Genomic DNA, 23,695 nt, shown 5'->3' on the forward strand with positions numbered 1-23,695 from the left:
GTCACTGTCAGTAAAAGAGTGAGAGATATGAGTACGCGGGAAGTTTGTGGTGTCAGTGAGTGTTGGCGTGTGTGCATGTGTGTATTTGTAGGTGCTTGTGGTGTCAGTGGTTCTGTTTGACAGTGTGTGCATCTTTTGCGTATCAGTGTATCTGTAATTGACACACACAGACTCACACATAGCATCTTTACGTAAACACAACAATAAGGCAGAAAGGGAAGTTCATCCTATCTCTCTTGGTCGGATTCGCTTGCCATCTCATCTTTACTTCTCTCCACCTCATTTCCTCAATCATACCTTTGGTTGGCAATATCCATGATACCTACAAGGCATTTAGTGGGCTGCTGTTGAAAGATTTCCTTCACATTTCTAAGTTTAGACCTTGTTTCCTCTTTCACAATAGATGCTGGTCAATGACTGAAGTTTACAGTAATCTGAGACTGTGCACATGGTCATAGGTGCTGCATAAACAACAGGAAGCCGGTTCCCTGTACAAAAAGAAACTGCTTCATATTTCAGAGTATCCCATGACTTACACAAGTGACCTTCAGTCATCTGTCTAATGAGACGCACGCTTTCTGGATAATAAATCAATTTAATGTCAAAGTCAGATTTTTTGTGCGTGCGTGTCATTTGACAAATCACTAAACAAAGCTGGAGCCATATGCGTGCATGTTCTCCTACTATGTGCACGTGGAGCTAGGTGAAATGAGCTCAGAAAGATAATTCCACTCCTTATGGAGGCCAGTAGACAGGATTAGTGTCTGTAGACACTAATCCTGTCAGCGTATGCTAATGCTCCTGCACTCATATCACTCTGAATGTGTCCTGAACTTCAACCCTTGACCTTCCAGCTTGTTCTTGTTGACTGAAGACTTCAGACTACAGCGCAGTTTTCAGAAAGCGTCATATTCATGCTGTTTAAGAGGTGAACTGTTGTATGACCAGCTCATCTTTCCACAGAGTAAATGCTTTGATTCATAAATCTGGGCAGCCTCAGTAAATACTATTTTAGGCACAGAAATGACTGAATGATTTTTTGTGTAATGTTTGTATATATGATGTAATACTACATACTTCAGCTTTAAATATAGAATTTTGAACATGTTATTTTAAATAAAACATTCATTTTATCCTCTGCCACTGCCAACACATGACAATCACTATTTTGTACAGTGCCTTTCCCCACTGGAAAAAACAAATCAATACTAAAACTTCAGTACTTCACAACATTATCAAATCAGGAACTTGTAGCTGGCAGGTTGGTTACAGTTTTGCTTCCTGCAACAATGAGGAGAAATTGTACAAACACGACACGAATACTGTGGTATTTCTGCTGTAAACTAAAAGTAAAGGTCATTTTTTTAGATTTTATGTGTGACTGAGACTGACATATGCGGGCAGAGTTACACAATGTTTTCAAAAGACGAATTCGTCGACTTTTCAAACGACTAACCTACACATTTTTATCTGTGAGGGAATCAGCAGCACTCAAACTATCAGCTGATTGGAGGAGGAATTGAACAGGAAGAGCACAACACTTTCTGTGACACCCATTGTGGGTGTAGGACTTTGTTTTTGCACCATGCTGTATTATACAGACACAAATAAGCTCAGACAGAATATGCTGGGAGTTGAACTTTAACAGTATTTGTTGTGCTGTGAAAAGACAGCGAGACAAACTAGTGTCTGCTCATCTGCCTGCCTCTCAAACAGCTCTTTAAGAGTGGAGGCTCCATGTTTGCTCACCATTAGTGGCTCCATTCTCACCTCCAAGAGGAAAGTGAGATGCTTTCCAGCAGTTGTGTCACGCTGACAGCAACATCCAAATGCCCTGGCATGAACCTGACATATACTGTGAAACCTAACAGCTCTGTCATTGTCATTTCCCTCCATGTACAAGAAACTCTCAACACTGTAGCATGCTACTCATTTTGTCACTAACCTCAGTGCAGATTTTAAAGAGAAAAAAAAAAAGAAACATTAAATGCACCTTACCTTCAGCTTTGTGTTACCATGTAACAGCAGGAAACTCTAAAAAGGAGCACCACAAACCTGAGAAGACAGAGAGAGACAAAGAGTCAGAGAGAATGAAAGAAAGTAACAGAGAGAGAGAGAGACCAAAAGGAGGAAGTGAGTCAACTTGGGTGCTTCTGAGGAAGCTATCTTTTTTCACAAGGACTGGAGCATTAACAAAAAGCATGAGAGGTTGAGAGAAGGGTGAAAGGGAAAGTCCACTGAACAGATTTCTCTTTATTTCAGCTGTCTTGGACATGTCAACACAATAATGTAATTTATGAAGATGGACAAATTCTTGCAGAGTCTGAGAGGTACACAGACAAAGCTCTTTTAGTGATACTATGTAAGGATTTTGAAGTTGCTGTAATTAAAAAGATATTTGTGGGCAAACAGCAGAACCCACAAAGATGCTAGAGATGTGGTAAGAAATCAGTTTTAATTGTAAATGAACACAACAGATGTTGTCCAAATAATTACTGTTAAAAAGTCAAATGAAAACAAAGGTTTACAACAACTTTGTAGCTAAAAGACTGCCATTAGTGTAGTTACTGAGCAGGAAAGCCTTGAATGTGCATAACCACTGCACAGTAAGCCAAAGAATTCTGCCACATCGAGGCAGTAAATTTAAAAACTCTTTTTTTCTCTCTCTCTCCTCATTTCCACCCTCTCTCCTTACTAAATCAGCATTTTTTTTTAAACCAAAATAATTTAGTTCTCCCAAACACTTTCCAGAGTTTCCAGATAAATTTTAATACCCTGGCTTGGTGTTTTTGTGTGCACGGGGAAAACAGAATTTTTGCAAAACAAAAATGAAAAACTGCCCCATAAAGATTAGGCGCTGTACAGCAGCAAGTTAAGCAGTTAAGAGCTTTTTCTGCCACTGATGATTTAATTGATTTTACAAATTAAAATGAGTGTAGGAAAGTTATAAAAAGGCCTTTTGATCTCCAGAAGCAGATGCACCAAATCTGATGAATATACATTAGTTGCTGCAAACATAACACATTAAATCTCAGTTGTCATATCTGATTATTGGCACTGTAGGCACCAGGGAAGAGGATTGAGTAAAATAAAGTTCTGATGCACTCTTGACTTTTTAAAATTCAACACAAGTTAAAGAAGTACAGTGCTAAATCTTTTAAATGTCGCTATAGACGATCACACAGCACAGACAGCAACATGTGTTTGCATTGATTTTGTCTGACAACCTTGTTAGACCTGTTAAATCATATATTCGCTGCCATTGCAAGGACATGTGTGATAAACACATCGCAAAACATGGGCTGCAACATCATTTCATTGACACGCGCCATGCATTCACACTCAGCATGAGGACATTTGACCTATCAGATGGAGCCCTAGATACATTAGCACTGCATGCATTCGCACTATTCGGTCGATTGGACGAAGCCCCGGCTAGCGGTCAGCTACCCTCAGATTAAGTGGTGTCAATTTGGTGGCCGCTGCATGGTTTGATAGCACGATGGCCGAGGAAGGAGAGCGAGGGAAATGCCACAAGAAGTTTTTGTTGAGTTTAGAAGAGACTATTTTAAATAGGGTGAAATGATATTGGACTCATTCTTTATAGTTAATTGAAATTGAAATAACATTCTGCTTAACTGTTCAGGTATCAATGTGCAATGGGTTCCATAAAAGTAGGTTTTTAAATAATGTATTTCATTATTCAGAGGTCTACTCAACTTGCAGATTTTTCTAATATTGTGTAGACTTGCCATCATAAAATGCGAATTTTATATATGCAGCACAAGAGTACATTTTAATATTAGGATGGAGTGTATAATTACAATTAAACCACAATTAAATCAATATTTCCTATTTGCTATCTGCTAACAGAAACCGACTAATATCTAGATTGGAACGACTACATCATGAGTCAGTGATGTTTTATTGTTTGCCAGCTGGAAAACGGAGACTTTGCTATGTACTTGCTGTTCAGATGTTTCACTGTGAGCATAAAAGCTCCTGCAGATGCAAATTGTTTTCACACGATGACCAACTTTCCTAACCGAGGCAGCTGAGTGCAGGCAGAGTCAAAACTGAAGCAGTGGGCTTGTCTGGAAACTGTGATGGATGTTTACAACAAACAATTCTACATACATTTGACAGACCTGCTGCAGATGTCATTGTGTATTTGCCTGTGTTTCTTACCACATTCGACTTATTTTTAGCAATGCCACTACAAGCTCTCATAGTGAGTACAGTGTTGCCACCACCAAGACAAGCAGACATGCAAAAACAAAATACGCATCGTTGTCTTGTGCAGATAACAAGCTGAAGCCTTGTTGTGTGTCTCTTTTATCAGAATTCATCATTCAAGACAAAAATAGGCTGATCTGTTTTTGCGACAAACAGATATAAACAAAAAAAAAAAACCCTCATCACATCACAAGCTGTTATTTTTGACTAGCTTTTCCACGCGTGCTTGTTTTTCAGAAGACAGTAAAGTTTGTCTTGGTCAAGAGAGAAGTCAGCTGCCTTAAACTAACCTACACCCTGAGCAAAGGCAATGCCTGTAATCCTGAAAGACACAGAGACTCTTAAGTTGGCTTTATTTCGATGGAGAAAGCGCTCGTTCCTGGCTGGACCCTAAAAAGCCAGAACATCAGGAACCCACATGCTGGCGGGAATCTCCAGACAAATATGCGACATCTTTATTTTGCTGTCTGGATCTGTCTTCCCTGGCTCGGCTCCTCTCAGCTTCACTGTCCTCCTGCTTGTTTATTTAAGTTAACCCCTAAAACGTCCATCTACTTGATGCAGATGACATATTCACCTACTGCTCACATCGGCCTTCTGTCTCATGTCAAATCAAACTACTGACCAGCCTGACAGATAGATGGAGGCTTACAAAAAAAAACACAAGTGGTCACCGACCCAATCTCATTCTGAAATCTATATTTAAAACAGATTGATGAATCATGCGTGTTGATGCCAGCAGTGATGGTTAAATTTACAAATTACCCAAAGCTGTGGCACACAGAATCCAATACCACTGTCAGGCAATAAGAGCCAAAAGCGTGGTGCGGTTCCCGACTCATTGGAGACGTTTGCCGAAGCAATTATTACAAATGTTTATTGTAGCTCAATAAGGGCCTCATATTAATGCTCACTAATGTGCTTCTCTTCCCATAACAGAAACTACGAAGCACTGTTGGCTCGGTTTTCTGGAAACCGAGCGGTGCTAATTGAGAGGAAAAGCCTTCTGACTCTACACAGGAGGTTATTATCTCAGCTGGATGACTCACACGTCTTCACACTGTCTCCGAAAACAAGGATGAGCAAAAAATAATATCGCTCAAATGAATATAAATGCCCTGTGATAAACACTTTGTGAGATGTAAATGTCAGAGAGCTGTTCCGGACCTCACTTTGCCGTTTGATATTTAAACTGCGGCGCGCTGCAAGGTGTTCCTGCTATTTTGTCCACTCCCTGTATTTATGAGCATATGGAAGCGAACGCAGCCTCCTTTACCTTGGCTCACCCTTCAAAGATCATCAGCTGTCATTCGCTTTTATCTTTATAGCAATTCTTTTCCAAGAGAATGAGAACGACCTTGGCTCCGTCTCCAAAGCCATTCTCATCCTCACACATACTTTTTGTTTTCCAATTTGAATTTACTGCAAACTGCGCTGCCAGTAGATTTATTTCTCTTCCTCTCTTTCTCTCTCTCTAACACACACACACACACACAAAATGCTGCAGCTAAACCAGCTCACTACCACAGTAATACCAAAAACTCAGTTCATTCGACTGATCAATTGCCAGTTAAATAAATGAATCCATTTAAAGTTCTCGCGTTCGGTTCAGCTCTCTCAGACACCAAACGACAAGCGGCTGGACCTCGAGTTAAAAGTCAAATCAGTCCTCCTCAGTCCCTTTACACAACATTGGCAAAGATGCGTTGGATTGGTTTTCTTTTTCACCCACTGTGAGGATATTTATGAGCTGGGAATGGCCAAACGAGAAAACAGGAGAATGAGTCCCAGCTAGCATTACACAACCGCTAAAAACAAACAAATCAAAACCCAGCTGTACAGGGTTCTAGGTACTGGCCCAGAGAGGGGAAAGCAAATGAATGAGGAGCGTCTCATTTTCACTTCTTGGGATTACTAGGGGCGAGTTATTCAACATTTGTTGCCTCGATGCGTGACTCTCTGTGCAGATTCAGACACAGATGTCCAGAACCTATCAAATATACACATAAAAAATGTATTAGATCACCACCTAATGCAAGGTACATGCCCTAAAGTAACAGGATTGGTAATTACTTAAGTCATGTTTTATGTTTCTGTAATGGTTAATACACCCGTATGTAGAAGCTCTTTAACCAAAATGATATTCTTAATGCTAAAATAAACGAAAAAAAAACAAACAGTAAAAGCGCATTATTATTTCTTGATGAAGACGTCATATATATGTAATTTATTAATGTCAAAAACAGCTCATAGCCTACGAATAATTTCCTGGAGCAGAGGAAAGCTTTTCTATGAGCCAAGAAACTCTCAGCAGACGTAGTCTCTACACTGGCAGAGGTCAACAAATAGATATTAAATTTTTTTTTCTAGCTAAACCCTCAATAGGGAGCTTTGCCAAAGATATACAGTACACAGTACACTGTGAGCTTCAAAACAGGGAAAAGTTCTGTCTGATGAGAGACCGAACAATCTAAGTAACAGACGTCTCTTTGTTGACGGACATGTTCCCATGAACTTCACTTGTGAGCCAATGTGCATATTACACTACAACTTTAACCATTCAGACAAAAAAGGAAAAACACTACGACCGCCCTTCTCACTGTTCCTGAATTACCAGCATCCTTTGCTGTTCTCCGTTAGCTTGCAACACCCGCAGCAGGGTATTACCGAATGTGTTTTACAACCCAGCTGAGAGGTTTATGAGGTCTCGCAGTATGCCGGCAGGTTCATTTAGGTGCGTTTGATATTGTAATTAAACACAAACTTGTGTCACCCACTCTTTCCTCTGAGGAAAAAGTGCCATTCATCAACGTAAGCACTTCCTGTGAGGAAACTGAAGTGCCACCCACCATTCAAAGCAATTTTTACGCTGTGAACGCAGAATAGGAAGGGCACACACAACCAGCATGTCATATGAAGCTGCAGGTAGTTTCAATGGCTTTTTAAAAGGACCAGTCTGGTGTTCTTGCACGATTAACAGAACTTCTATGTGCCAAACACACCAAGGCCTTTCAGCTGCTCACACCAGCAAAGCGCTCAGGTTCTTTTAGTGTCAATGTAAACGTCAAAATGCAGAGTTAATAAGTACATTTATAAGTAATGAACAATATATGTGACTGTGCTTTGCAGTGTATCTGAAGACATGATTTGCACTTTAAAAAAACAGCACTTCTGCATTTTGAAAATAAAAATATAAGCCTATTAAATTCTGAGTTTAACACATTACTGATATAAACACAGGGTTACAATTATTGACAACAATAATAAATCAGACTGTGCCATTTTGTAGTAAAAGCAGGTTTTCATCCTGTGTTTTGAATCTTGGTTGAGTCTCTATCTTTTTGTGCCTATAAAACCTACTTATCACAGCGAACACTGTGTCATCTTAATTCATCAGCTGGTGATCTAGGAGGCAATTTAAGATATCAGAGGTAAAATTACTCAGAAAATGCTCCTGAATGGTCCATGCACTTAATCTAGAAAGCTGTCTGTGAGTTGGAATCCTCTACTTACACACCATTTCTGCCACTTTTTTTTTTGTCCAAATCGATGTGTAAGGGATTTATCATTTTCTGTTCACAAGCACTTTTTCTGCAGCTTTTAAAATCACTTTAATTAAACCTTTCTTTTTAGAACACTGTTGAGATGTGGCATCCTTCAAAGAAGAGGTCAAAAACATTGTTGTTGCTTGACTCTGACTTACACTTTGAGTGCCACATTAAGAATGTCTCCTTTCGTCTGTCAGAACATTTCTGTCCCAGAATGATTGTAAATCTTGCTCTTGCCCTTGTTTCACAGTATATGCTTGGACCGGTTGCTGTTGTGTTAAGTTTTATGTTGTGGTGATATTGATTTATCGCTCAAAATTATACAGTGCTGCAGTCACAATCACAGGCCTATGGGAGTCTCCATCAGTCGTCTGCCTCACAAGATTTTGTATTTTTTTTCAATGGCTTTTCTGTGCTTCATTTTCCTCCTCATTTTATACAGTTGCTTGTGGATGTAATTCTGCTTGAAAGCTGGAGCTCAGACTTTAAGTGGAGGAATTTTTCCATAAGCATATGGGTGAACCATCTTGAAGACTCAGTGGTTTCGACCTCATTTTATTCAACAAACATGGGTCTCAATTCTGTTGAAGCTGATTTTCAGACCATGAAGTGAAACTAAAAGCTACTTGGCAGGCGCAGCGTTACCACATGTATGCATGCAGAGATCACAATAGCTGTTGGGCCAATTATCAGTTATTTAGTAGTTAAACCAGATATCAGTTGTTAGTTTTCACAGAAACACTACAAATGACTGGAGCTAGCTGGACGAGTCTATTCTAGTCACAGCCAGTTGCTGTTGACAGTCAAGAGGTAAAATTATACAGTGTGGCGCATTATACAATTCTGATTATTTATCTTCTGATTTAGTTGCTCGCTGTCCCTCTCACTAAAACTGTTGGTCTAATGCATGTTGCTGTTGAGTCTATTTCAGCTCTGGTGGTTTAACTATACTGCAAAATGGTAAAATGTCAAACATGAAGGAGCAATGGTTTCCCAACAACATGGTCTGGGTATTTCAGAATAAAGATCAACACATTAAAGTCATACTGCTCCTGGTCTGAGTCAACTCACTGAATCACCGAGCACTTGACCTTTGACTTTTCCCTGCCATCATCATGAGCGGCAATGTGCCAACACTAGAAAATATTTAGGAAGAAAAATAATTATTTTCTGTGAATAAAAAGAAGTTGAACAGAAATCAATACATATATATATTTTTAAAAAACTAAGTAGATTCTACATTATTAATTTGGGTAAAAATATTAGCATACCAATTCTATATACTTCATTATGTTGCTGATATTATACTAATTTGAATGTGGAATTAAATAAAATGTAAATTATCTTGTTCTAGATTTGATGTTCAAGTACGAGCACTTGAATTTAAAAAAAGAAAAAAAAGCGCTTTGCAAAGAATTGAGCAGAGTTAACACAGTCTCTAGACGCTAAGAGAATAGCTCAACACTAGCATGGAAAACACATTTTCTAATTATCTATTATTTGTCTTGGTAAATAAAAGAGGCCCACCGTCGTCCCTCTCCCCTGTCTATCAGCCATATATCCATGCTCCTCCATCCTCCTCCCTCCGTCTCTCCCACAGTCCAGCTGCTCCATGACACAGGCTATGCATTATCACACCCACCCTGAGCCACCATTTATAAATAAAACTGTGGAGGGTAAAATTAAGCCCATAACTTACATCCGCTGGTATGTCCAGCGCACATGTTTGCATCTATTTCCACAGCAACTGTAGCCCATTCAGGGGTATTTTTAAAAAGAGCAACAAAATACCTTTAGAGGCAAACATGTCATCTGCAGGTATAAAATTTGTCACTGGCCTTCAGAGTGTTTGTGAATAGTTTAAACAGCAGGATTGCTTATCAAAGATGAAGTATGGCGGTAGGGTAAAGGGGCAGGGTAGGAAAATAGGTTTTTGAAACATGCGTTGGATCTCAGAGCAACAGTCTGCATGACACACATTATCACAGCCAGGCCAAACATCCACATTACGTCATCATCAGAGATCTGACCTGCTGTTCTCCATTCAAACACTCCAGGCTGGCCAAAGTACATCTTGTCAGCTCAACAACTTTTTTAGCAGACAGACAAACACAACCACTGACGTGAATCATTTCTAGGGCTGAAATATGTGACTGTGTGAAATCTACATTTATGAAAATGTTCATATGTTAACGGCAGACAATCTACTTTGTTTCAAAATGAGCAGCTGGACCAGTTCAGCAAAATTTGACCACACATGAAGGTTGAAGCTGTTGTTCACCTGCATTTCAGCCTGATCTCAGGATGTGTGAAACATGCAGATAAAGAGGAGAGGATGAGGAAAAAAAATGTATCAAACACACATAAAAGTGACTGAGGGTCAAACAAATGTGAATGCTAAGTCTTGATGAATACACAAAGTCAAAGGATTATAAAAGAAGAGGACATGGGGGACTTGTTGTCACAGAGGAGCACATGACAAACTAATATGCCAGGAGCTCAAAGGAGAGACAGACGACTACAAATGGGTCTTTGTGCTGTCCAACCTGCCCTGTGGTCCTGTTGCTATGCTCCAACCCACATCCCATCACGCTGTCAACATGAGGAAGATCACTCATTAGCTCAATAATGTGTGTGTGTGTCGGTGTGTCTGTGTGTGTGTGTGTGTGTACATATATAATTTTTTTTTTTTGTCAGATGGTGACACATGGCTCATCTATAGTCTCACATTTGAATGCGGAAAAACTTTAATTAAATGTGCTTTACAAGACTAAATTAACACTAAAAAAAGACACACATCTGATGGGTAAATCACATTACGAGCTGGACATCTCTGCCCTGCAGGCCTTTCCTATCAGACACCGTGTCAGCTTCTGTTGTTATTTCTCCATACATCAGGCTAAACAAGGGCCAGAGCTGGCGATGGTTGTCACCATCGCATACTCACATTAGCAAGATGAGCCGCTGACATTAAATCCAAAATCAACCAACCCGCTGGCGGCGAAATCAGTGAAAATGTGCACAAGGAAAACATAATTAAATGATAAATTGTATGTTTTGTGGATCTGTGTGTGTGTGTGTGTGTGTGTGTGTGTGTGTGTGTGTGTGTGTGGCCATATTACAGCTATAATTTGCAAGCTAATGACTTTTTAATGAAGCTACACAAAAAGGTGGTGTAGAGAAAGAATGAGTAATTCAGTCAACAGCTAATATGGAAGAGATATTGTCACATGCAGAACTTTGAGGATTCGTAGAGATTCTAATGCTGGTTTTGGAATGCTAAGCCTCATAAAAAGTTTTGCTCATATAAATCATGGTTTATGGCTTTTAAAAAAGCTTTAGAAATATTCAATTCAATTCAGTTCAATTCAATTCAATTCCATTTTATTTATATAGTGCCAATTCACATACGAAGGTGAAGACCTTATGAATTTTAAACAACGAACAGAGACCCCAACAAAACAAAGTTTCCTTTGGATTCCCTATAGGAGCAAGCAGTCAGCGACAATGGGAAGGAGCCAAAAAAAACAAAACAAAACAAAACAAAACAAAAAAAACCTTCAACTGAGAGGAAAAAAAAAAAACTCAGATAGAAGCAGGCTCAGGGAAGGCAGCCATCTGCCTTGACCAATTGGGGTGAGAGTAGGGATGAGGGGGGAGGGGGACAGCAGCAAATATGTGAACAGTTTGACCATTACAGATTTATAAAGGTGAGACAAGTTGAAAGTGGGAATGTTTTCTCTTACAACAGAAATAAAATGCTTGAGGCAGGCTATGAAAAACTGTGTATATGCATGTCTACATACCAGTTAAATTGAAAATTAACCAAGAGTAACATTGGGAACCACATTTAAAGAATCAGAACGACTGCCTGCAGCTGCAGTGTAATTTGTTTTATCTTGTTGTTAATGTCTGACAACTAAACAGAGAGATGTGTTAGGAAACATTAGGACCACAGTCCTGAGTATAATATAGCACAAAACAGAGATGCTTGGACGGTTCTCCTGCAATATTTGGAGCAGTGTAAAGGCAGCTGTCATTTAAAACGGTATAATAATAATAATATTCCGAAATTTAAATGAAAGTTAGGTATCTAAATGAGAAACAAACATTGGAAATCTTCATCCCCATTATCAACAATTGGTAATGATTTAATTTCAAAATTAAATAATTAAAAACGAGTCACTAGCTGACTCATGGATCTGACTGCACATCATGCGTCAGTCAGTCTTACAAAACTGGTGGCACAACAGCCATTACGATCGAATGCAAGCGCTTCTGCACTGAGCTGAAATTTTGCCTTTTGTACTGTGTTCTTAGATACTCGAGCTCACACAGACACACTTAAGACTGTCAGACCAAATGTAATTGTGTAAAGAGAAAAGAGTTGCCTACATATGCCCCCAGGTAGCTAGTTACCCACAATGCTGCAGTGGAGGCCTGCGGATATTCTGTCTGCCGGCTGTGATGATGAGCCACTACAAATAAAAGATAAGAAGATAATCTCTGACAGGCACTATAGCCGCCTTTGAACAGGTGATCAACGCCCTGTGGGGGGCATTGTGTAGATATTATCAACACTGTGCAACTTGAGCCCTGTTTTTGAAGGCTGTTGGTGCTTTACATTTTGGCAAACTGTCAAACATAACAGGTATACTGAATTTGATGTCAAAAAGCTTTTTTTTTTTTTGCAATGTGCCAATGAGTGTACAGACAATTTTTTCTTATATGATTTCTTAGCTGGTATATGTATGTTTATTTACAGTGCAAAAAGACATTACTGGCATCACTTGGGAGTCTTAATCACAAGGAATCAAAGTGTTGGTTCATGTTTCCATGCCTTTTGCTATAAAGGGACCAGATGCTAACCATAGACATAATAATTAGACTTGAAACACCTGTGTACACATACAGAAGCAGATTCTCACTGACAGGGAAACTCTGTACAGCAAGTGTCATCTCTGCAAAGCTAATAACCTATTAAATAATAAAATTCTTCATATGTACTTATTTGTTACAGATGCTACAGGATGCTAGATACAGATCTAGATTATTAGTTTCCAAGACCTTTGGGCTGCGAGTAAATGCTGTAAGAAGTTTTTTTTATTTTTATTTTTTATTTTTAGCATTTCTTTATCTGGGATATTTATGCATTAACAATTTGGCACCAGATCAGCATAGGGAGAATATGAAAAGTCTGCACAGAAGTAGACAGGATGGGACTGGAAATGCTCAGGTTAAAACAGAACAAATAAAAAATTCCAGCGGTTTCAGTCACAATGTAGACCCAACACAGCGCCTTATTTGTAACTCTTCTGCTTCTCTGATGACACACCAGACCTTAGCAATCTGTTATTTCTCAGTTGCCGGCTGGAGCTGTGACTGAGCAGAGCTGCCTACAGGCTGACCGATGGAGCAGTAGTCAGTGTGAAGTGGAATCAATCACGGAGTCATAATATACTGCAGGTGACAGCAGCCTGCACTATCCGGCCTGGAAAATAAAGCTGTGTGCCATCTGCACGCTGACAACCAAAGCTGTGGATGACTTCCTTGGATAAGAGTGCTCGACGTGAAGCCTGTCAAGCGTTTTTAGCGTGTATTTGTGCAACTTTAGGCAGAAAAGCATTTATTGTGCCTTGTTTTTGTAACAGAGAAGACTTACTTCACTGGCGATGACATGAGGCAATGGTGGCCTTTTGCAACCTTGTGTGACTGACAGACTATTTAAGGGACATGGCCTGGTAGAGGAGTATTGTGATCATCACTTTAAGCTCAGCAAGTGCTTTTATTCACAGTCAGTACAGAGAAATTCAAAATGTCCTCGTATTATTTAAGTATATTGACAGTCAATGTGTCATTTTTTTCTGAAGTAAAACAAAAAAAAGATCAATAGCGATCTTGAATAGATGAGTGTTCTGCCACTTAGTTGTGTTTTCTCAAATTTCCAACAGCTCACTTTAGGAAGAAATTGACAAACACAATCACAACATAGCTAAATGCATACAGCATGCTGTGTCATTGAGCACTTCACAGAGAGGGAATGAATGCCTCCTGCACATTTCTACCGCTGTACTCACTGACTCTGGCACTGTGACCTCGTTGCGCTCAGCTGGTCTGCTCGACTCTGAGCCCCCCGCCTTAAACCCCTTCCAACCAGTGCTTGACCAGCCAATGTTGTGCTTTGTTTCTCTGGCTCACACTCTCCAACCATCTGGACGGACGCCTAAGAGCAAGTCAGGGTATTTAAGGTGAGAAAGGCTGTGACCTATATGTGTAAAGGAAACAGTGTAGTTTTGAAATAACTTCAAAGTGTGAAACTGAATCTCTTCTTTGTTCAAATGCAGCATGATGTTCACATTGAGTGCTGCTCTGGCAACATAAACTTTCACAAAGCACAAACATATTTAAAGTCTCAAATTCACAATGGAACCTATTCATAAGGAAGGCGCTTTTTGGTCTGATAAACAAGTGAATTGACCAAACAGTATTCCCTGCCTGTCTATTAGGTGCATTCACAGCACACTGCTTTGTTCATCGTGTGTACAGAAGATAGAGATCTGCACATACACTGATACAAACATTCAGCATTTACATGTGAAACAGCTACCAACCGCCATGTCTGTTTGTGTCAATTTGTTTACCGTAGAGCAACAGATGCAGATACCATAAAAAAACACACCCAAGTTAGCAGCTGACTTTTGTCACCTCTTTCTCCACTGTGGTCACGCTACAAGTAACACAAAAACCTATGAAGAAAATAAACACCAGCATTTTGCATCAGGAGTCACAACAACACGGATGACCCGGATTCTAAATGTCTGGTATGTTGATATGATATGAAAACTAAAAACTTTGGAGCTTGCTTCAGGTAAACACTTGGCTACTTTTATTATTTGTCATATTCTAATAATGTCAACCCAACGTGAGTCCACTGCTACACACCCTTTTAATTACAGTGGCGAATGCAAGCCTTTCAGTGCTCTGCTCATTCTTATGCTGCATGCTTGCCAGCACTTCTCACCTGAAAGCTAATCCACTGCTAGCTGTTGCTGGTGCTGCTGTCAGCATTTCAAAAGCCCCACCTTCACCTCAGCATCCACCTGCAAACTCTGTTTCAACCTGGGGGGTGAGAAAGTATCCCCGCTCCCCACTCCCTGCTGAGTTGATTCCTTGATGTCCCAGCCTAGATGCCAGATATTCAAGATTCAAGAGCTGATTACATTTTTTTTTGTCACATGCTCATACAGTATGTGCAGTGAAATGCAAATTCCTCAATGCTGTGCATAACTATAACAAAGAATAGGAACATTCTTTAAAAATCAAAAGAAAAGTAGTGATAGTACTGCTGTACATATTGTAGATTAATGTAATAATCTAATCCATGTGATTTGAATGACCGAAAATTATTTAACAAGGTAAAACACGCAAGACCGCTTGACAACGCTTGTACATTTGAGTCCTGCTGTAAACCGAGCATGTCAGAGCGAGGAACTCAAAGATAGGAATAGTAGATACTATAGAATACAGAAGCAGCTTTACATTACTAAAAGTGGCTACTTCTGTATTTGTCTTATCTGTGTCTGCCTTGTCCACAATGACAACCCACTAAGCCGAGCTTCATTTCTCTCTTGTAGATGTTGAATCTGGCCTGTCACATTTCTGCAGATGTGCAGAATGTCTCTGCGAGCGTTTGTTTATGTGTCAGGACACACTGCATATGTGTGAATCCATGCATGTTGGTCTCAAATACAGAGGAACCAGTGGACGACATTATATAATCACAGCCCTAGAGGGAGTGTTAAATGTGGACATAGCCTCAGGCTCAAGTAAGGAGCAGCAGGAATGCCAGCTTGTTGGAGCGGAGCCACTTTTGGAGCAGAACCCTGCAGCCACAAAACCACTGAGCAGAGACAGAGAGCAGAGGCAACCAGCTAGCCGCTCGTCACTGCCCAGCAGTCTGCTATTATGAGACATCCGTGCAGGGCACAACTGTGAAAACAGATATCAGCTTTAAGCCTAACCTGCTACCCCTCACAACAGCAGCCACGGGCTATTCCTTTAGTTGTAGTTTTGAATTAATCATCCAGTAAAGTGAAGACACCGTGTGGGGGCATGATGTTATCCACAGCAGCACGGAACAAGATATGATTGCACAAACATTTACAGAGATTTTAAAAACCAACCCTCATTTTATCTCTATTATCTAAACTACTTATAGATAAAAAAAAGTCAGCATTTGTGAATTAAAATAACAAATATATTTTTTATTATTCTCTATAAAGCTTTTGAAACTGCCATACAAATATCCACTGCAATGAGTGCTTAAGTTGACATATCAGGCCTTTCACTGGGCTACAAATAAGTTCAATAATTTGCACTATCAGGTAATCCAACGACAGAGTAATGTTTTTACTACCGATTCCCAACACATTACACTCTCTTTCCCAATACCAAAATGTTTTTTTCTTTATTCAAGGTTTCCAATAAACACCAGAAAGCAATGAAAAACGTTCATCTCTGTTTCTAAGTGTCCAAAGTGACATTAAAAATGTCTTGTTTTGTCGAAAAATAAAAAAAGCCGCAAATCCCCAAATATGAAACCTAAAAATCTGTATTTTTGACAGTAAAATAAAAGATAATTTGCTAGTTGTGATTTATTACCTAACAGAATAAAAAGCAGTTTTAGTTCAAATTCAGATCGTTTCAAGTCTTTTGCAGAAGTTTAGTCACAAAAAGCGAAAACAAAAGATTGTTACAAAAATTCACTTCTTGTCCGCACATTTTCACAAACTGCCTTGATTCTCTCAAGAAGAAAAATACTCATCAGCACAGATGCATCAGCTTTGTTAAGCCAGTCCCCAAATTTTGTTTTGCTCATTGTGGCCTGGCAAGCTTTAAGAGGTATTTGGTAATGCGCGTTGCCTAACAGATGACATGTTTCTTCATGGAAACACCATCATGAAGCCATATGATACCTGGATTGATTATTGCGCCACTCACTCGGCTGCCATTTGTTTTTTGGTTTTAATTTTGAACCTGGACAAACAAAAAACACAAATAAAACAAGCTGCTCTACTTACACTTTCAGAGTAATCTTTTTTAAAAAAGAAAATCCAACAAATCACATCCGCATGTCCAAACATTGTTTCTGTGCCACGGATTCATCTGGCATCAGCCAATTTCAACAAAGTAATGAACTTGCAGCTATCAATTAAAAAGTGGGTTATTGAAAGCATCCTTTGTTATGCATTGCTGTATAATAAATAACCAAAACAGAGAAGCTCTTCGATCTGAATAATAAACTCAGGGATGATGACATGTGGGGAGTTGAAGGGCTCGCACCGTAAGGAGAGAAAAACCCTTTCCAAAATAATCACCTAGCAAGAAGCTTAACCTAAATACAGCATAAATCGAAAACAAAGAACATGCGACGGATCCAGATGAATAAGTTTACTGGTCCATGTGTTCGTGTTCACTGAGGGCATTTGGGGTAACTGTCATAATGTCCTGTCCCCTTGGATTCTTAATCAAACACATGCAGTGGGAACTCTAATCTGCTCGCACAGGCCCTTGGAAACAGGACGTTTTTAAACCCAGAATGCTGTGTCATTACCAGATGTATACTTCAAAACCTCAATGTTGTAATGGGCAGTCTTTCTCACAGGCATGAAATATGACAAGTTTTCTGTTATAATGCCCGATACTACACTTTTATTATCCTCATTAGCTCAGCGAGTCAGTGTTGTTCTTTTCTCTTAGTGCAATGGATGACCCGCTCTGCTCAAGTCTGCATGTATAATAATAATATTAATTCTAATAGTTATTGCTACTATTTTTTTTACTTCATATTATTTGAATCTACATAATTAGCATAGGAAAACTAAATCCTCAGCAATAAAATTTCTACCGGGTCACACTGTTGAATTAGAGACAAACACACTGTGTGGGTTTCTAATTGGACTGAAATTCTGCTAGAGGAGCAGAGCAAGGCATTGGCACTGAAACTATTGTTCAGTGTCAGGACCCACCACAGGGGCCCCCGGCCACCAGGGTTTTTTTTTTTCCAGGACTACTAACAGGGGCCCCTGGAGAGAAGACCAAGCCAAATTAGTGCAAGGCACACACACACACACACACACACACACACACAGAACCTCTTCAGTTCTGTTTGGTTCCGTTCTGCTCACAGCTGTGCATACTAAAAACCTACTACTGACATACTAAACAATACCTTAGCTCCTTTGTTGTGAAATTCCCAGTGTTTGACTTTGTGTGAATCATTGAACCTCTCTTTTGTTTTTTCGAGTACAACCACAGCGTTTACAGTGTGTATTGTCTGCATAACATAATGTGCAGATCCACACACTTATAACCAGAGCACAAGATGTAAATGGTAAAAATAGACCTATTTATACAAGCACCTATTGGAAATATCCACTGCACCCGGTTCCTCTTTTTTCTTATCTTAAGGGAGAGTTCCAAAAATATAAACGCTAAAGCCAAAATACTGAATGATAGCTTGCAAATTGAATATTTTTGCTTGATTTCTACAATAAAGTTGCTTTTTTTTAATCATTCAAGTCTTTGGATCAGACTTACTCCTATTAACTTTCAAATAAAATGGACTAAATCTACAGTAAAATGAAAACAACATTAGAATAAAGCGTTAACTTTACCTTAACATCAAACCTTCATCCACAGTGGTTCAAACTTTTCCAAAAGAAGTTTCTAACTCACATGACCAACTCAGGCTCACGGTCTGCTGTTCATCTGTCTGCCAGTTCACTAGCGTTTACAGCATTGTGTCAAACTATACATCATGACGATAAAAGTGCCTGCAAGAGCAAGTCTGCCATTTCCTACATTAAATTAAAACAGTATTCTAGTATAATAAGTTCAAAAAGCTGGCCCACTTAATAAAGCACTGCAGTTCCACATTACGAATGCTGACACCATGATAAATGAACACTGCAGCACAGTCGCCCTAAACAAGGAGACTATAGACTCCTGGTTTTTCTTATGGATTACATGAGTACAAGGTTTCACTTTATTTTTGAAAACATTCTTCACACCTTAGTGCTTTTGGACCTCCCAGCATAGTTGTATCAGTTGACCCCGTTCTTCTAGCACCAGCCTTATTGTCTTCCCAAACAGCATGGTAAATGACAACTGACAAGTGAACAAACATCATAAGGACCCTCCATGTCTCTAACCAGGAACTAGGGGGGGCCATGAATTCCACAGACAGGAATGGTCGGAGGGGATGATGGGACCCCAGATGCGGGTGTTTACATATTCCCGTTTAAGGGCAAATGAGGAGGCCCTACAATAAACCCCCTGGACTTACAGAATCCTGGGACAAGGATTTTCAGAAGCTACAATCATAAGAGGCAAGAGGAAATGAAACTTTTAAAGTAAATCTGATAAAAATGGAAAATTACATTTTGTCATGACTTGACAGACTTCAAAGTAAGCATACACTTGTATGGCCAGGTTGCCAGCATACATACAGCTCACTTTGTAAAAAATATTACATGTGCATTCTTGTTTTGTAACAACTTGTAATTAAATATTTCATATTTGTAAAGCTGACAGGATATACGCAATATTACGTCAACGTTAAATTATTCAAAAGTGTATCAATTGGCACCTTAGAGTATTACTTCTAAGTTGAACAGTAGGATATTTGCTGTTACGTCCAATTAAAAACCAACAGTTAAGATTTACTAAAACAAAAGCACGTGCATCACAGTAGGAATCCACTGACAAATTACCCCATAGCTGCTCTATTGGACACAAGTCAGCCAACATACTTGGCCAGATCACAGTGTTTCATCTTTAGAAACTCTTGCATGATGTTGGCAGTGTGCTTTGGATCGCTGTGACGCTGAATATTCTGCCAAGATTCTACGGACTGGGAGTCATCCTGCAAGCCAGGTTTTTTTGTTAAATGGACTTGCATTTATAGTGGCATCTATAAATCATCTCATCAGACATGTCCCTAACACCTTTAGTATTCATGCAACCCAGTATCATCACAATTCCACCACTGTGCTTCACTGCCAGGACCATGCATTCACTACGGGGATTCCTGCCACCTTCATGCCAAACATGCTGGACCACATCTGAGTGCAACAAATTTATCTTGGTATCATCTGATTAAAGAAGGTGTTCCCAGTATTCACCAGGTGACCAAGTCTGAAATACGTGCCTGTTGGTTTTTCAGAGCTAGATCATGCAAGCAGTGCACTTTTCATTCAATCATTGTAGAAGGATGACCACTGCAGGCAGCTCTGATTAGTAGCGCTGTGGCCGTCGCTGTATTTTCCACCTTGTTGGTCACTGATCATCCTGTGTCCTCTTACATCTTTGTGAAGTCTCACAATCGGATTTTTCAGTTTCTCTGGCAATTCTTTCCCATGCAAAGATGGACACAACCCACAGACCCAAAGATGAGAAAGGTTCAGTGTTCACCAGTCATTTTATAACTATGTTTATATGTTTATTCAGTTAGGTTGGTTGGAAGTCAAACGTGTACTCAGTTTGGTTTTTGTGATCACAGGTTTTTTTTTAAAATTGTCAGTTATTACAAGTGTATCTACTTTCGTTGCACTAAGTTTCTACTTTGAGGCCTATATTTTTAACATGTCTTTCTAAAGTATTTGCTTTTGGTTGTTCGCAAGTGGATTCTCTCACTTCCCCCTTTTCTCTCCAGGGATCACTTCGCACCTCTTCTCCTCTGATCATTCACCCTAGTCCCCGCCTTACTTTTTTTTTACTTGATGTGCTGACATGTCCACTCATTCATCTATTTGAGCTACTGATTTCTTTTTTATTAGCATCCTCAATATGGCACCAGTTCACCAGGTGTGTCCACATTTCACTTTTAAGTCTATTTTTACAGTAAAATAGAAACAAATGCACAAATATCTTGGTTTGGGTGTTAACTACTACTCTGCTTAGGGGATTTTTGTAGGACACATGGTTGCTATGGGCTTTTGTTACTTTGACTTAGACAACATTGGGGGATTTTGTTGCTGATGTTGATGTCTTGTTAGCGGATGGACAATGTTATTTTTGCCACTTCTATTTAGGAAAGCTTAATATAGCATAAAATGCCACAGAACATTTACAGTAAGAAAAAAAAAAGAAAGGAAATCAGCAAAATCTATCTAATCAAGGGGAGATTTTTGAGACAAAACAACTAAAAACATAAACATATTTGTATTTTGTACTGTTTTGTCTCATTATTTATGTTAAAACACCTTGAAATATTCCAGAGGACACTGGAACCTTCTAGGCAACTCAGTATTACAACTATAAAATCAATGCACTTCCTGAACTGTGTAATATAGTCACTTAACATGAGAAAACATGGCTACAGATTTCCTTGAAGCTTAATTCACCAAGCTTCAAAGGAGCAGGCCTGTAGACGCAGAGGCTAAAGAAAGAGCCAAGCGCAGATTTCAGAGCAACACTTCCTTTGCCCTGTGGTGGAGCTAATAAAAAAACTGTCACACTGCTTAAACATGCAGCCGCAAACATAAGCTACATGCTCGGTCAGTGCTGCCTATGAGGATGAAATCCAGATCCTTACTGATTTGCCAGCTGACATAACCCAATGTTAGAACATTTCCATTGGCACAGGTCAGCTGATTGCTTCCATTCTCTCTTATGTTGACAAGCCAACTCAGTTCTAATTTTATTCAAGCACTGTATCTTCAAGGCCTTTTTTTTTTTTCTTTTCTGCGCCACTGAATAACACTTCTGCGTAATTGTCAGAGAGCTCAACCTGATCAACTGTGAGTAACCAAGAGTCATTGCCCTGCAGATGTATGGTAAGAGGATCTTGCTGCATACCCCTGGCTAGTGTGGACTTTGCCTTCCTGCTGAGTGTGGAACCGGGAGGAGACGGGTAAGCACTGCATGAGCTCAGTTTCCACGAGGAGAAATGATCAGATTCAGGCAGTCAAATCGATGGTTTTCATCAGCTGGAAAAAAAAAAAAAAAGAATGTGCAACGAAATTGGTTTACTAGAGCCAGTCACTTCTCATTTCAATGTGATTACATTCGCTAGCCTAATGTTAACTAAATTAAATGTAGAAATTCTATTTAAAGTTACACCAAATTGGTTTGTGATTAAATATACTAACCCTATCAATCGTTATCTCAAAGACTCATGCGGATTTTGTCTTTCGGTCTTGTGTGGCCTCGAAGCTAGCTTCGGGGCACATCGTATTGCAAGAATCAAGGAGAGGGTTTGTGTGCACGTATGCACTGTCTGTGTTTTTGTGTAGCAGGGGGAGGGACGGTTCCAGGACAAATACGGGTTATGTACTGTTCCAACATCTTCAAACAACATCAGTGTCAAGCAGCACCTGAATGAAAGACTGCATGACTTACATGGACACAATGCATTTGTCAGTATAGTTTCCTTTAATGATGATCTTATTTTACTTTTGTTGTCCACTGTTGCTTTGCACTACATTCTCTAAATTAAACCCTCTTCTCTTTCACCCTCTTCTCTTTCAGCCTTTCTTCCATCAGTGCTCCTGTAAACACCAGTGCAGGCAGCTTTTCAGAGCCCTGCCCTTTGATCTTCCCAGCTTGTCATGTGTCACAGGTCAGATAGCTGCAGTTTCTCACACACAGTATCTAACCCAGTCACCAGAGCTGTGGACCCATCCCCCCTCCTTTGCACTGTTGCTCCCCTTACCCATACCACATCTCCCCCTCCCTTCGTGGCAAGCTCAGTGCTGTCAGTAAAGGTCAACTCCACCTTTACTCAACAGAGGTCTTTGCCCCACAGCAACAACAGCACCAGCACTGTTTTATGACAGACGGGGTAGATTTCGAGGGTTAACAGAGCACTGCAGTGGACATCCCTGGTGCAACCAATAGCTTAAAGCATAACAGTTGGTGCATTACAGCTAATTTAATTGTATTTGGTTACAGCAGGGAAATAATGATGTTAAACTTCCAAGTTAAGGAATTTGAAGCAATGCAGTTTATTAAACCAGCCAACTTTGTAATTCTTATGGTTTAAAAAGCTAAATTGAGACCACCCACATGACTGGTGTCCCACAAGACAATTTCTCTTTCATTTCCTTTACAGTCTTTTCAAAAAATCCCCATGCTTAGTTGTCAGTCTTGAAACAGACAAGCTAGCTTGTTATTAAAAAAAAAAAAAAAAAAGAAAAAAGATCTTAAAGGGCAAACCAGGCCTGAATGATCAGCCTATAGCTCATTAATTGGTCCTTTCCTGTATCAGCCAACCCATGCATACCTATTTCCATGCATGAAATGAATGAAATGAAAAATACTTTATTTATCCCAGAGGAAAATTCAATTGCATTCAAATGCATGTCCCTCAAGCAGTTACCTCTTCTTAAAAACGAACCCCATTCTCAGGGAAGCTAGTTAATATAACATTACTGAACATTCAATTAGTTCATTTAGTACTTAGGTAATACAGAAGCTGCCAAAATAAACTGTACTATGGCAAAGCCTAATTTAAATTTTCTTTACTTTCTCTTAAAGACAGAGGTTCTCCTGAACAACATTACAGCATGCTAACATTGCAAACCCGCACTGACACTGCTTACAGTTTTATGTGGTTAAATAGCAAGACTAAGTAAGAAGCTGAGACAGCTGTTCTACAAGAGCAACATACTGGCTCTGGGGGGAAACAACGCGGAATTAGTATTCAATGCCTGCTGAATTATTTAACACCAATGACATGCTGAACTGAAATGTGGTGGTGTTGCCCACATCACCAGGGAGAGAAGAATCTAAGAATGTTCCTTCATAACAGTGTTGAAATCATGACCAGAGGCAGACTGGAACTACATCCTGACAAGGTCTGAGCTTGACTTTGGGTAGGGGGGTCATTCATACATGTAACTGTTGCC

The 23,695-nt window shown here is 39.6% G+C and overlaps 1 protein-coding gene across 2 annotated transcripts in view; it reads right to left on the bottom strand.

Moving 5' to 3' along the window:
* LOC103368144 (signal transducer and activator of transcription 5B-like) overlaps positions 1 to 23,695 on the bottom strand; it is a 51,436-nt gene that overhangs the window by 17,387 nt on the left and 10,354 nt on the right. The window contains exons 2-3 of one of the 2 annotated variants that reach the window (XM_008296406.1): positions 13,862 to 14,007; positions 1,999 to 2,055 (exon numbers count right to left, since the gene is read on the bottom strand). The gene's annotated coding sequence lies outside the window, so the exon portion shown is untranslated. The remainder of the gene's footprint in view (positions 1 to 1,998; positions 2,056 to 13,861; positions 14,008 to 23,695) is intronic. The other variant, XM_008296405.1, reaches the window with a different exon arrangement.

Source organism: Stegastes partitus, unplaced genomic scaffold, assembly GCF_000690725.1.
Source record: "Stegastes partitus isolate 25-593 unplaced genomic scaffold, Stegastes_partitus-1.0.2 Scaffold1126, whole genome shotgun sequence".
NCBI lineage: Eukaryota > Metazoa > Chordata > Actinopteri > Pomacentridae > Stegastes > Stegastes partitus.